Source organism: Hibiscus syriacus, unplaced genomic scaffold (genome assembly GCF_006381635.1).
Source record: "Hibiscus syriacus cultivar Baekdansim isolate YM2019G1 unplaced genomic scaffold, ASM638163v2 tig00110656_pilon, whole genome shotgun sequence".
Classification (NCBI taxonomy): Eukaryota; Viridiplantae; Streptophyta; class Magnoliopsida; order Malvales; family Malvaceae; genus Hibiscus; species Hibiscus syriacus.
The window spans coordinates 342,448-357,993 of NW_024062816.1; positions in this window are offsets into that span (position 1 = coordinate 342,448).

Here is a 15,546-nt window from a genome sequence, read left to right on the forward strand (position 1 = left end):
ACCCTAAAATATATATAATTTTACCTTATATATTTAGGAATAATTACAATAATACCCTCTAAATATAATTTTTTCAATTAAGTCATTGTTTTTATTGAATAAAAGTAATTTTTATTATTATTTCGGGTCGGGTCGAGTCGGATTTCTAATTCATATATTTAGGTCGGGTCCGGTGAAACTTTATTTTGGTCGGGTCGGGTCGGTTTTTTTAAGTGTGATATTCGGGTCGGGTTTGGGTTTAGGGTGAAAAATATCCGACCCGACCTAAAAATATATAATTTTACCTTATATATTTAGGAATAATTACAATAATACCCCTCTATATATATATTTTTTCAATTAAGTCACTGTTTTTATTGAATAAGAAAAAAAAATTTATTATTTCGGGCCGGGTTTCTAATTCATATATTCGGGTCGGGTCGGGTGAAACTTTATTTTGATCGGATCGGGTCTCGGATGGAGGTTCCCTTGTTCTCGGGTCGGGTGGACCAAAAATCCGACCCATGGCCATCCCTAATTGGGATGATTTTAACTTATGATGTTTATTAGCATGATTTTTATAATTTATTAAAATGAATAATCAATCAATAAAATTAAAATTTAGTTTTTTTTTTAAATTTTTATAATGTATTTCTACATGTAATTTATAAAACTAACAAAAATTAAGCAAAAAAAAAAAACAATTTAGGGCAATCATGTCATTTTATATTTCTGAAATCAAATTCATTTGACATGTCTGCGAATCAAACATAATATGAAATTTGATTTCAATTCAATTTCCTGCCAACCAAACATAATATGGAATTGGATACCAATTCCTGACGGATTCCAATTCCTTCACAGATTCCAATTCTCTCAGAAACATTCCAACGAACCAAACGCCACCTTAGGGTTGATTCTTTTGCAGGATTTGTGGTCATCCCTTGAAATGTGTGGAACAGTAGAAATTCAATGGTGCATGATGGTCGCGTTCAACCTCCTTGGGTGATTGCAGCAAATGCCAAAGCTTTACCTCATGAATTCCTTACTGTTATAAGACAACAATCCCCTAACAGGCATGATGATGGAGAGCCCACCCGTTGGAGGCCGCCGGATCTACAGGTTGTTAAACTAAATACCGATGGAGCTTATAACCCAACTATTAAAATGGTTGCAGTAGGTGTTGTGGTTCGTGATGAGTTTGGACCGGTTCTTGGCGGATTCACTACTACCTCTAATGGTATTTATGAACCCATTTTGGCTGAGTTGCATAGTCTTGCTGCTGCTGTCAATCTTTCTATTACAGAGGAATGGCGAAACATTGTTATTGAGTTGGATTCTACAACAACAATAATTCTATACAATGATGTAACTGGAGATGGTTCCACAATCGGTGTTCTCATGACGAATATAAGAGCGAAATGTGATGTGTTTGATGGTTGTATTGTAACTTATGTCCGTAGGAAATCAAATAGGATAGCACATAGGCTAGCTCAGAGAGCCTTTGCTTGTAATGCTTTTTACTTATTTGGGTCAGATGTTCCAGAGTTCATTGCTCATGATGTAAGATAGTATTGTTTAATGGTTGATTAATGGATTTTGGGCACTCTTTTCCTCTTATAGGACTCAACCTAGTGTTGGTAGAGGGTTTTAATGAGACTTTTTTTTTTTAAATAGTTTAACAAAAGAAAAAATGTCTATTTATGTTACCAATCCTGTAATATTTAAACTTTTGATTCCTTTACTTTTATTTTAAAAACATTATCCCCCTGTATTAATTTTGGTTGAACCAAACCTCATGTTTGACTTAAAGTTCAAAATTCAACTGATAATATTATTAATTTACTTTTTAAAATATAAATGTTTAATCGATTGAATTTTAATGTTTAAATTAAACAGCTTAATATTAAAATGATAAAGACAAAAAATATGATAATAATATCATCGAGCTTTAATTTTCAAATAAGAGAAAAAGAGAGACTTAAGTATGGAGACTTAAGATCAGGGTAGTCGAGTAATGCGGGTCACATCCATAGGGTGTATCATATCTGTCTTCTTTTAATGCCTTTGTAAAAATTCTCATGACTTCTACTTTTTATACGTTTCTGTCATTGAAATTTATGAAGGCTTAGAACTAGGGTAGCGGAGAAATGTTGCCATAGTTTAGGTTTTAACCCATTTGCCCTTATTTCCTTCTCGTTGCTTGTTATCGTTGACTTCTGTGTATCTTTCTTTTCTTGTTTCCTCTTTTTAATTTTAGTCGGATCTTACGTTTCTGTCAATATGCAGAGCTTTTTACGTAGAGATTTATTTGTAGAGATTACTTCTGTTGAAAACATTTTAATATTTCGATATAACAAATTAAGTTAAATGAATTTTAAGATTTTCCAAATGAATTTCTAAGTATATTCGATATATCTATTCGAATATCAAAACATTACTCCAAATCTTTCAAAAATCATTTTTAATCCTTACTCAAGTGTAAAATTAAGTTTTAATCTTAAAACAATTTCAAAATAATTTTACAAAGTATTTTGAACCATTTCAAAGCCAAAAATTTTAGATTGCTCAAAGGGAACCGATTCCCCCCCAAGGGGGTACCGATTCCCCCCTGAATGGTTTGGCTCCGAGAATTCCAGTATGCTCGGAGGGAATCAATTCCCCCAGGGGGTACCGATTCCCCCCTTGTGTAACGGTCGAAATATTTGAATTTTACACTTAGGGAACCAATTCCCCATAGGGGGTACTGATGCCCCCCACGCTCCAAGCTGTTTTATTAATTGTTTTCATACTAAAACGACTATATTATCTTCTCTAATTATCTCCAACGTCCAGAAGTGATTCAAGGTGCATTTAAGCAAGCTTAGAAGCCATTGATCAATAACAAGAAACATCAAGCAACTAGAATCAAGAGAGAATCAAAGAGAAAGCATCAAACCTCAAGTATCAAACCTCAAGTTTGAGCATTTCAAGCATATTTTTCATTCAATATTCATTTTGCTTTCAAGAACACTTATTGTGCTCAATTGTATTTATTCTTGAATGTTATTTCTTTGTTCTAGAATTGTGCAAACATATTTGCCTTGTGAGGTTTTTCTTGTAAGTTTGCAAATTTGTATTTCTCTTTGAGAAAAGAGTGTTATCAAGAATTTGAGTATATTCTTGAGGGAGTTGTAAGGTTATCTCTGTGGCCTCAAAAGAAAGAACAAATTAGTGAATTTATTGGAAAATCCTTAGTGTGGATAGCTAAGGTAGTGGACGTAGACTTTGGTTGATAAAGTCGAACCACTCTAAATCGCTGTGCAATTTCTTTCAATTTTCTGCAAAAGCTTCCACCAAAATTTTTATTGCCAATTCACCCCCCTCTTGGCCGATTTCGTCAATCGATTAACTCAACAATTGGCATAAGAGCCTAACTCATTTGAAGGTTTAATCGCCTCTTGAGTCGATTCGAGAAGATTTATATCGATAATCAAAGTCATCAATGGCCTCCGCTTCAAACTTCGACTCCAGTCTCGATTCGATGCCCGTCAACAAGCTTCATTTCTTCAATGGAGCTAACTATGCCTATTGGAAGAATAGAATGATGTACTTCATTCAAGAAAGTGAAATGGGAGCATGGAATGTCGTAGTAGAAGGATACATCAAGCCTCTCACTCATCCAAGATTGTGGAGTGAAGGAGAGACAAAAATGTTCCAGCTCAACTCCAAAGCCATCCATATCATTTTTTATGCTCTTGGACCAGATGAATACGGAAGAGTTTCATCATGTACAACCGCCAAAGAAATATGGGACAAACTTCAAGTCACTCATGAAGGTATCGATGAGGTAAAGAAATCTAAAATTAGTATTCTAACGCATAGCTATGAGAATTTCAGGATGAAACCAAATTAAGATATCAAAGCTATGACGGATAGATTTTCAACGATTGTCAATGATCTCAAATCATATGGAGAGATCATTTCAAATGAAAAGCTTGTGAGGAAGTTAGTCTACTCCCTCCCAAAATCGTGGCAATCAAAGAAGACGGCAATCATCGAGTATAAGGACTTAACGTCCTTAACTCTTGAAGAGCTAATTGGGTCACTCCTCACTCATGAAATGATGCTTGAAGATGAGGTGGACCTTGATAAGATTGAAGAGACACCAAAGGAGAAGGAGAAGAAGAAAAACATTGGAGTTGCTCTCAAATCCACAAAATATGAGAGTGATTCGGATGAAGATGACGATGACGATGACGAGGAAATGGCATTGTTTGCCAAACGGTTCAGAAAAATGATGAGACCTTACCGAGGAAGAAAATTCAAACGAAAAGAAGGCCTCAAAAATGAACCAAAAGAAAAGGACCCGATTATTTTCTATGAATGCAAAAAGCCAGGGCATGTCAAATATGATTGCCCACAATTAAAAAGGAAGAGTCAATCAAAGAATAAACATAAGGCTCATGTGGCTACTTGGAGCGATGAAGAAGGTTCTTATGAAGAGGAACAAGAAGTAGCAAACTTGTGCTTGATGGCATCCGGGGAAGATTCTAAGGTAACCTCTAACTCATCTGATTTTAATGATTTATCCTATGATGAGTTATTAGAGGAATATAATGGGTTGGCTTCGGATTATGAGAAATTATTTTTAAAATATAAAAATGATGTTTCAAAATTGAAAAATGAAAATAAACTCATATCCAAAACGAACAACGATCTTGAAAGTAAAATCAAAGATTTGCAAATCAAACTCGAAGAGTTTGAAAAGAAAAATTTAGATTTGCAAAATTTACTTTCAAAGGTTAATGATGATCAACAAAAGAAAATTGATGATCTTAAAGCTTCTTTTGATAAAGTTGGAACAAAACGTTTTGAAAGTGGAGAAAATTCAAAATCCAACTTTGTTAGAAAAAGTTTTAAAAACTACAATCATAGAGGTCCCCAAAGAACCTCAAATGGAAAAATCATTAGAAGTATATGGGTTTCTAAGGAGCTCATTATAACACCCGTAACCCGTATATTTATACCTATATAGATTACGGATGTCACCCGTATTTTCTAAAACTATTTCAAAATTCAAAAGCGATTTAAAATTTATTTTCTTAAAATAGTAAATGATATTATAAAATTATCATATATCATAAAAATTACGTTTCATTGTAACCAACTTAATTCAAAATATTTTTATTTATGAATAGTGAATAGTACCCGAACAGTGAACAGTGAACAGTGGGGGAATCGATTCCTGTAGCAGGGGAATCGGTACCCCTTTTATAATCTGGAAATTTTGGTTTAAAACGGGGTTACTGTTCATGCTACAGTAACTTTCGAAAATTTACATATAAAACTCATAAAAATTAACCTTTCATAACTATAAAAAATCCCAAAAATTTACTCAATAATTAAATTAAACATTTCCAAATTACATGCCACTATCTAAAATCAAATTTCACAATAGGATGTCTTACTGATATTGAAATATACCTCTCGATGCTTGATGTCGTTCTGAACTCTTTATTCTTATACTTTGCTTTTTACCTACGCGTGAAAATCATCACACGCTAAGTATAAACTTAGTGAGGCAATTAAAACAATATATAGTGCAATACAATTCATGCATGAATTTAGATTTCAAATCCAATGCCATAAAACCATGCTAATAGCATCTTCAATATTTTACCATGATCAATATAATATAAATTTCTTACCTTTTATCCCATAAGCTCATAAGCTTATTTTTACCAAAATACTTACCATTTAAAATTCCATAAGCTCGTAAGCTTATTTTTTTTTTTCAATATACTTGCCATTATTCCGTAAGCTCATAAGCTTATTTGCATGGTTACCATTATTAACCAATAAAACATAATCCATAGTCAATAAACCGTAGACAATAGCCCAATATAACACCCTGAGGACCCTGGGTATACGAGTAAAATACCTGCACCGTAGTGCTAAACCTGCACTAAGCTTACGCCATAGTGCTAATCCGGACAATACACATAAGGTCGTGCCCACCACCTACACTAAGCTTACGATATAGTGCTAATCCGGATATAAACCTGCACTTAGTGTCCTTACACACTATAATGCTAATATAAACCTGCAGCTGCTATACTCTATGGCATGCCAACTATACCCTGTCCCTCAATGACTTACTTGGGCATATAGTCTATTTTATTCAATTCATCTATGGCAAAATATATTATCAATATTTAATATTGGGCAGTTCATACCCGAAAACATTCATGGTAAAATATCACATTTTTCATAATCAATGCATTTTGATTTCATACTCTGACATATCAATGTCAATTTATAAAAATGATATAAAATCATGTCGATATAAACAAGGTCGACTTATCGCAAGTCTTCCTTATGATGTATAAAACATCCATGTATAATTTCATGCATGTATTGCACTCACCTTGATACTTTATGTCTTTCAAAATATTTGTGCCTCACTATTGTCCACAATATACCCTTTTTATACTTGACTTGCTTCAATTGCAAATCAACCATGATCTGTATAAATCATCAATTCATAATAATCCATATGTTAGTATTTTACTAACATAAATACATTCCACCATATCTCCATACTATATTTGAAATTCATCATCTATCAACATATTTAACTCTTAATAATTTCTTATAACATTGGAACCAACTTTTCCCATTTACTCAAAATGGTCTTCACCATTTTACCACTTAAATTCTTAATACCAATAATTCCAACATTGAAAATATTTCCATTCAAATGCTTTTACAAAAGCATAAATACATTTACGTATCCCAACTATGCAATTGTTGTACTTAAATCACCAATCATTTCAATCTTCCCAAAATAATCAATTTCACATTTAACTCTCATTTAAATTCTCAAACAACAATTCCAGCATAGTACATCAATTATACAACACTTACACAACAACCCATTAATTTTCCAGAATTCAGACAACTCACACTACCCTTAAAGAATCATTAAACTGTATTGATACACGCACTGGAATTCAATTCCGTTTCTTCCGTTAAAACTAGACTCGAATACGAATCTATCCATATAAAGAAATCCTTCTAATTCATTCTGTACACTTTATGGCGAATTTTCAAAGTTCACCAACAGAATCTGTTTTGTACAGAATTTTGCTGTCCGACTTTTCTGACCTTTCCTCAGTTAAAAATTCATATCTATTTGTATACAACTTGAAATTGATTCCCGATTGTTTAAAAAAAAAACTAGATCCATATATGAACACAATATATAAAAATAATCTCCAAATTATTTTTATATATTTTCTGGTGAATTTTCGAACCTACTGAAATTCCCAAAATCTAAACTGTTTTTCTTTAACCTCATCCTTATGTTCTTCATCAATTCATACAACCTCAAAATCATCAATAATCATCATCAATTTCAACAACCATAGTATAAACCCAAATTTCCAGATTTGGAGATTTTGAAATCAAGCAAGATAATCATGCAATATTGGTACCAAATGATAGCGTTTTTCTCTTATATCACTTTCCTATCTCACAATATAACTCCAATTCCAAAGGAATTAGCTCAAAATTGAAAATGAAATATTTTCTTACCTTCAAGCTTTCTCACGTTCTTGTGCTGGAGAAGAAGAACACTTTGGCATTATATGTTTGATTGATATCATGCTTATATCCTTTAGTTAATTATTTAATGAATATTAAATTCATTAAATTGGTTAAATACCAATCTAAACTTAATGAAACTTTATAATTACCAAAGAACCTAAATACTTATTCTTATCTCCTTCCAAATCAGAGAAATATCAGTTTTATCATCTTATAATAGTCAAAGATGAACAATTAGTCTTGCACTCTACAGTTTTGCCCATGAATTTTCAAAACTTGCATTTTAGTCACTAAATTTCACAGTTTCGGTTTAATCTGAAAAATTGCACAATTCCAAACCAAATTTCTCTGATCCAAAATATTACAATAATATTTCCAACCATTTTATAACATCCTTCAAATTTTTGTAATATTCCGATTCGATCAAAATTTACCGATTCCTTACCGGCTTTAACTCTTTCTAATTTTTCTTTACTAAAACTCCAAATCCAAAAAAAAAATATGATTTCTATAAAACTCCACTCTCAAGAGTAAACCATCTATTTATGGAATAAAATTATTTTTAGGAAATTATCACTTAATTCCCTAAACTTTTTCCCAAATTTCTACTTTAACCATCAAACTTTCAAAATTTTCATTTTGGTCATTGTTTAAATTTTTGGGGCATTACAATTCTCCCCTCCTTAAGAAAATTCGTCCTCGAATTTTAAAACTTTCTATGAAAACCATAACTTCTCTTTTATGAGGATTGCACTTTCTATTGTAGATTCATAACCCTAATTTAGGGTTGTACGAACTGGTAAGACATAATCTCGTCTCATACAAAAACCTCTTCTGTCAACTTCTTGAATTTCAAAAAAAAATTCCTCTTTACTTTGAGAATTTTGTAAAGATCATGCACATCATTATATTTTGAACTTGTTTAATCAAATTCTTCAATCTGATTTAAAAATATCTACACATTTTCATATCATCCTCTCTATCCCAAGTAAGGTCCTCTACATTCTGATTTTTCTGAATCACTTTAACTAGAGAAATCATCTTGTTACGTATTTTTTTTAATTTCTCAAGCTAATATCCGAATTGGTTCTTCTTCATAAGTCAAATCTGTTTGTATCTTAATTTCCTCTGATGAAAACATATGAAATATCCAATCGATACTTTCTAAGCATCAACACATGAAAAATATTGTATACTTTGTCCAACTCTGGTTCCCAAATACCTCCAGAGTTAATGTTAACTGATAATCCATCAGTCCAACTCTTTTTAATACCTCATAAATTCCAATGAATCTTAGACTTAGATTTTTTTTCTTTGCATTTTAGGCGCAACATCTTTTTCCAAGGTGATACTTTAAGAAAACTTTATCACCTTAATGAAATTTCAATCTCTTTTAATTTGAACCTATTCAATGGTGTTCGACATTTTCTCCCATATAAAACTTCACACGGAGTTATCTTGATGCCTAATTTAATAATGTCATTGTAGAAAAATTCTACTAAAATCAAATACTTTTCCTTTCCCATGATTCCTTGGAATCAATCTCACATGCACTCAGCATATCTTCAAATCTATGAATAATACTTTCTGACTTACCATCCGTCTGTGGATGAAAAATCGTACTGAAATTTAAATCGAGTACCCAAAACTTTACGCAATTATTTCCAAAATCTTAAATTAAATCTTTGATCCATGTCCAATATGATGGATACTGGCACTCTATGTAGCCGAACCATCTCTTTGATATATAACTTTGAATATTTATCCAATGCATAATCCATTCACATCGGAATGAAATGTGCCAAATTAATTAACCAGTCACCATCACCCAAATGTAATCCTTTTTATTTGATGTCAAAGGTTGTCCAATAACAAAATCCATAGTGACTCTTTGCTATTTCCACTTTGGAATAAAAATCAGTTGCAACAATTACGAAAGCACTTTATGCTAAACTTTTATTTGTTGACATGTCAAATATGTAGCAACAAACTCCGTAATGTTTCTTTTCAAACCTGGCCACCAAAATGACTCTTTACATCCTGATATATTTTGTTCCCACTTGAATGCATAGTCAGTGAACAATAATATACATGAGAAAGAACATCTTTCTTCACTTCATCATTATGAGGGAAACAAATTCTTCCTCGATAAAATAGACACCCATCAGAGTTGACTTCAAAGTCGTTAGTCTCATTTTTTTTCATTTTGTTTTCTCTATTATCCGATATAAAAACATCGGTTTTATTTTCAATTCATCCAATAATGCACCATTTTCTTTCGACAATAATCTCACATCCATAGCTCGCAAAGTTGCAAAAGTTTTCCGACTAGGTGCATTTGCTACAACATTTGTCTTACCTGAATGATAATCAATGATCAAATCATAGTCCTTTAAAAATTATATCCAAATTCGAAGTCTCAAATCGAGCTCTTTTTGAGTCAACCCATATTTCAAACTCTTATGATCCATGTTGATGTGGCATCTCTCACCATACAAATAATGACACCAAATCTTTAGAGCAAAAACAACCGATGCTAACTCAAGATCATGAGTAGGATAATTCATCTCATGCATCTCTAATTGTCTAGAAGCATAGGCTACCACCTTACCTTCTTGCATATGTACGCACCCCAAATCATTATGAGATGTATCACTGTACACCACATGCTCTTTGTCTGATTCCGGTTGTACCAACACTGGTGCTTCCGTTAAAATATTATTTAGAGCTTTGAAACTCTCTTGACATTTCGCAGTCCAAGCAAATGAAACATCCTTTCTCAAGAGCTTGGTCAAAGGAGAAGCAACCATCGAAAAGTTTTTCACAAACCTTTGATAATAACCAACAAATCCCAAAAACTTCAGATCTTTGAACCTCCTTTGGAGGTTTCCTTTTAAGCTGATAAAACAAGTCATCAATCATCAAAATAGGATATTTGATCTTGATAGTTACTCTATTTAACTATCGATAGTCTATGCGTAATTGCATATATCCATTTTTTTTAAACAATACCGATTTACCCCAAGGTAAAATATTCGATCTAAAGCATCCTCAATCTATCAATTCTTGCAATTGGTTTTTTATTCTCTTAACTCAATTGCAACCATTCAATATGAACTCATAGATACAAGATTAATGTCTTGATAACCATCAATATTGAATTCCACCTCTCAATCTGGAGGTAACCCATAATAATAAATCTAAAAAGACTTATGGAAATTCCCAAGTTATGGAAATATCATATGATCTTACTTCAGATAATTAAGTATCTATCAACTTATCTAGAAAAGCTATTCATCCTTTTACATCATCTTAATCATAACCATTGTTGATATCACATTAGTGACAATTTCACTTTTTTATCAATCATTAAATTTTTTAATTTCTCTGCATTTTTTTCACTTCTTGCGACCATTAACCCAACCTTATTGCAGAGACAACCAACTCATTATCAAAATGATCATAAACTCGCTAATGATAATCCCATCGAATTCATCAATAACACTCCTGAATCCCATAAGATTCATCGGTAACATAAGCCTGAATCTTTATCAAACATTTACTATTTGTCAAACTAACACTTGTATCATGACCGTGACCATGACCATGACCATGACCCATAGGTCTTCCACAATAATATCACTCGATATCAAGTAGAATTGAATATCTCTACTTTGGAATTCCTTATTTCTTCTTAAGGAAACTTGTATAACCTATCCAGATCCATAGAAATTATTCTCGAACATTTAAAACATTTTCCATCTCCAAGGAAAGTCTTAATGTTCACATCGTTCAATAAGAAAACTTGATAAATTTGTAGCAATAACTTCATAGCAGTTAATGCTAAAATCACACTAGTAAACAAATTTACTCCTTTTCTTATCATTACGAACTTGACACTTTTAAAGTTCTTGAGAATACATCTCAATCTAAACAATAATTCATTGTAGCATGGAAAGTTGGACAATCCATTTTCACATATTTACCTTCACAAGGTAACTCTATCCAATTTTATGGACTTGATATCCATTTTCAAACCAACTCATAACCATTTGATTTACTAATAATTCAACTTTCTTTAAACGTTTAGCGGAAAATCATATTACCACTTATGTATTTCCTCTTGCTCAAATCAACAATGCTTTTAACAATTTATTGCCTAGCTTAAATATTTCTCACTTATTTAAGCTTACCTGGAGAACCTCAGAATCATCACTAGATTCAGAATCTCCTCTGAATCCTTATCCGATTCGACTTTTCTTATAAGCCATTCAAACTTTTTAATCGATTCTTTCCATTTAAAAACTTCGTTGAAACTGAAGCATTTATTCCAAAAAATGGAGAAAAATCCTTTATAACATCCACCCTTCTAAGGTGTTTTATATAAGTCAAGTCGGTTCTTTTTTTTCTGATTTCATTCTCAACCTTCTTTTCAACAATTTCGATTTTCTTACTTTTGTCTTTAATTCTAATATCTGAACATAGTCAGAATCATCATACTTTAGTATAGAGTGACTTTTACTCCCTATAAACATCATCACAATATATATACAAATATCAGTAACTCTTGACATCCTAGTGGCATGTATACACTTTTTAACTCAAAATAACCTCGGTTTAGTCCTAGAATCGGCTAAACCTGTAGCTCTGATGCCAATAAATGTAACACCCGTAACCCATATATTTATACCTATACAGATTACAGATGTCACCCGTATTTTCTAAAACTATTTCAAAATTCAAAAGCGATTTAAAATTTATTTTCTTAAAATAGTAAATGATATTATAAAATTATCATATCAAAAAAATTATGTTTCATTGTAACCAATTTAATTCAAAATATTTTTATTTATGAATAGTGAATAGTACCCGAACAGTGGGGGAATCGATTCCCTGTAGCAGGGGAATCGGTACCCCTTTTACAATCTGGAAAATTTGGTTTAAAACGGGGTTACTGTTCATGCTACAGTAAATTTCAAAAATTTACATATAAAACTCATAAAAATTAACCTTTCATCACTATAAAAATTCCCAAAAATTTACTCAATAATTAAATTAAACATTTCCAAATTACATGCCACTATCTAAAATCAAATTTCACAATAGAATGTCTTACTGATATTGAAATATACCTCTCGATGCTTGATGTCGTTCTGAACTCTATATTCTTATTCTTTGCTTTTTACCTACACGTGAAAATCATCACACGCTAAGTATAAACTTAGTGAGGCAATTAAAATAATATATAGTGCAATACAATTCATGCATGAATTTAGATTTCAAATCCAATGCCATAAAACCATGCTAATAGCATCTTCAATATTTTACCATGATCAATATAATATAAATTTCTTACCTTTTATCCCATAAGCTCATAAGCTTATTTTTACCAAAATACTTACCATTTAAAATTCCATAAGCTCGTAAGCTTATTTATTTTTCAATATACTTGCCATTATTCCGTAAGCTCATAAGCTTATTTGCATGGTTACCATTATTAACCAATAAAACATAATCGATAGTCAATAAACCGTAGACAATAGCCCAATATAACACCCTGAGGACCCTGGGTATACGAGTAAAATACCTGCACCGTAGTGCTAAACCTGCACTAAGCTTACGCCATAGTGCTAATCCGGACAATACACATAAGGTCGTGCCCACCACCTACACTAAGCTTACGCTATAGTGCTAATCCGGATATAAACCTGCACTTAGTGTCCTTACACACTATAATGCTAATATAAACCTGCAGCTGCTATACTCTATGGCATGCCAACTATACCCTATCCCTCAATGACTTACTTGGGCATATAGTCTATTTTATTCAATTCATCCATGGCAAAATATATTATCAATATTTAACATTGGGCAGTTCATACCCGAAAACATTCATGGTAAAATATCACATTTTTCATAATCAATGCATTTTGATTTCATACTCTGACATATCAATGTCAATTTATAAAAATGATATAAAATCATGCCGATATAAACAAGGTCGACTTATCGCAAGTCTTCCTTATGATGTATAAAATATCCATGTATAATTTCATGCATGTATTGCACTCACCTTGACACTTTATGTCTTTCAAAATATTTGTGCCTCACTATTGTCCACAATATACCCTTTTTATACTTGACTTGCTTCAATTGTAAATCAACCATGATCTGTATAAATCATCAATTCATAATAATCCATATGTTAGTATTTTACTAACATAAATACATTCCACCATATCTCCATACTATATTTGAAATTCATCATCTATCAACATATTTAACTCTTAATAATTTATTATAACATTGGAACCAACTTTTCCCATTTACTCAAAATGGTCTTCACCATTTTACCACTTAAATTCTTAATACCAATAATTCCAACATTGAAATTATTTCCATTCAAATGCTTTTACAAAAGCATAAATACATTTACGTATCCCAACTATGCAATTGTTGTACTTAAATCACCAATCATTTTAATCTTCCCAAAATAATCAATTTCACATTTAACACTCATTTAAATTCTCAAACAACAATTCCAGCATAGTACATCAATTATACAACACTTACACAACAACCCATTAATTTTCCAGAATTCAGACAACTCACACTACCCTTAAAGAATCATTAAACTGTATTGATACACGCACTGGAATTAAATTCCGTTTCTTCCGTTAAAAACTAGACTCGAATACGAATCTATCCATATAAAGAAATCCTTCTAATTCATTATGTACACTTTATGGTGAATTTTCAAAGTTCACCAACAGAATCTGTTTTGTACAGAATTCTGCTGTCCGACTTTTCTGACCTTTCCTCAGTTAAAAATTCATATGTATTTGTATACAACTTGAAATTGATCCCAGCTTGTTTTAAACAAAACTAGATCCATATAAGAACATAATATATAAAAATAATCTCCAAATTATGTTTATATATTTTCTGGTGAATTTTCGAACCTATTGAAATTCCCAAAATCTAAACTGTTTTTCTTTAACCTCATCCTTATGTTCTTCATCAATTCATACAACCTCAAAATCATCAATAATCATCATCAATTTCAACAACCATAATATAAACCCAAATTTCCAGATTTGGGGATTTTGAAATCAAGCAAGATAATCATGCAATATTGGTACCAAATGATAGTGTTTTTCTCTTATATCACTTTCCTATCTCACAACATAACTCCAATTCCAAAGGAATTAGCTCAAAATTGAAAATGAAATATTTTCTTACCTTCAAGCTTTCTCACGTTCTTGTGCTGGAGAAGAAGAACACTTTGGCATGATATGTTTGATTGATATCATGCTTATATCCTTTAGTTAATTATTTAATGAATATTAAATTCATTAAATTGGTTAAATACCAATCTAACCTTAATGAAACTTTATAATTACCAAAGAACCTAAATACTTATTCTTATCTCCTTCCAAATCAGAGAAATATCAGTTTTATCATCTTATAATAGTCAAAGATGAACAATTAGTCTTGCACTCTACCTTTTTGCCCATGAAATTTCAAAACTTGCATTTTAGTCACTAAATTTCACAGTTTCGGTTTAATCTGAAAAATTGCACAATTCTAAACCAAATTTCTCTGATCCAAAATATTACAATAATATTTCCAACCATTTTATAACATCCTTCAAATTTTTGTAATATTCCGATTCGATCAGAATTTACCGATTCCTTACCGGCTTTAACTCTTTCTAATTTTTCTTTACTAAAACTCCAAATCCAAAAAAAAAAAATATGATTTCTATAAAACTCCACTCTCAAGAGTAAACCATCTATTTATGGAATAATTTTTTTTTAGGAAATTATCACTTAATTCCCTAAACTTTTTCCCAAATTTCTACTTTAATCATCAAACTTTCAAAATTTTCATTTTGGTCATCATTTAAATTTTTGGGGTATTACACTCATTACTACTAAAGATAAGGATATCCTACACAAATGGATATCTAAGGGG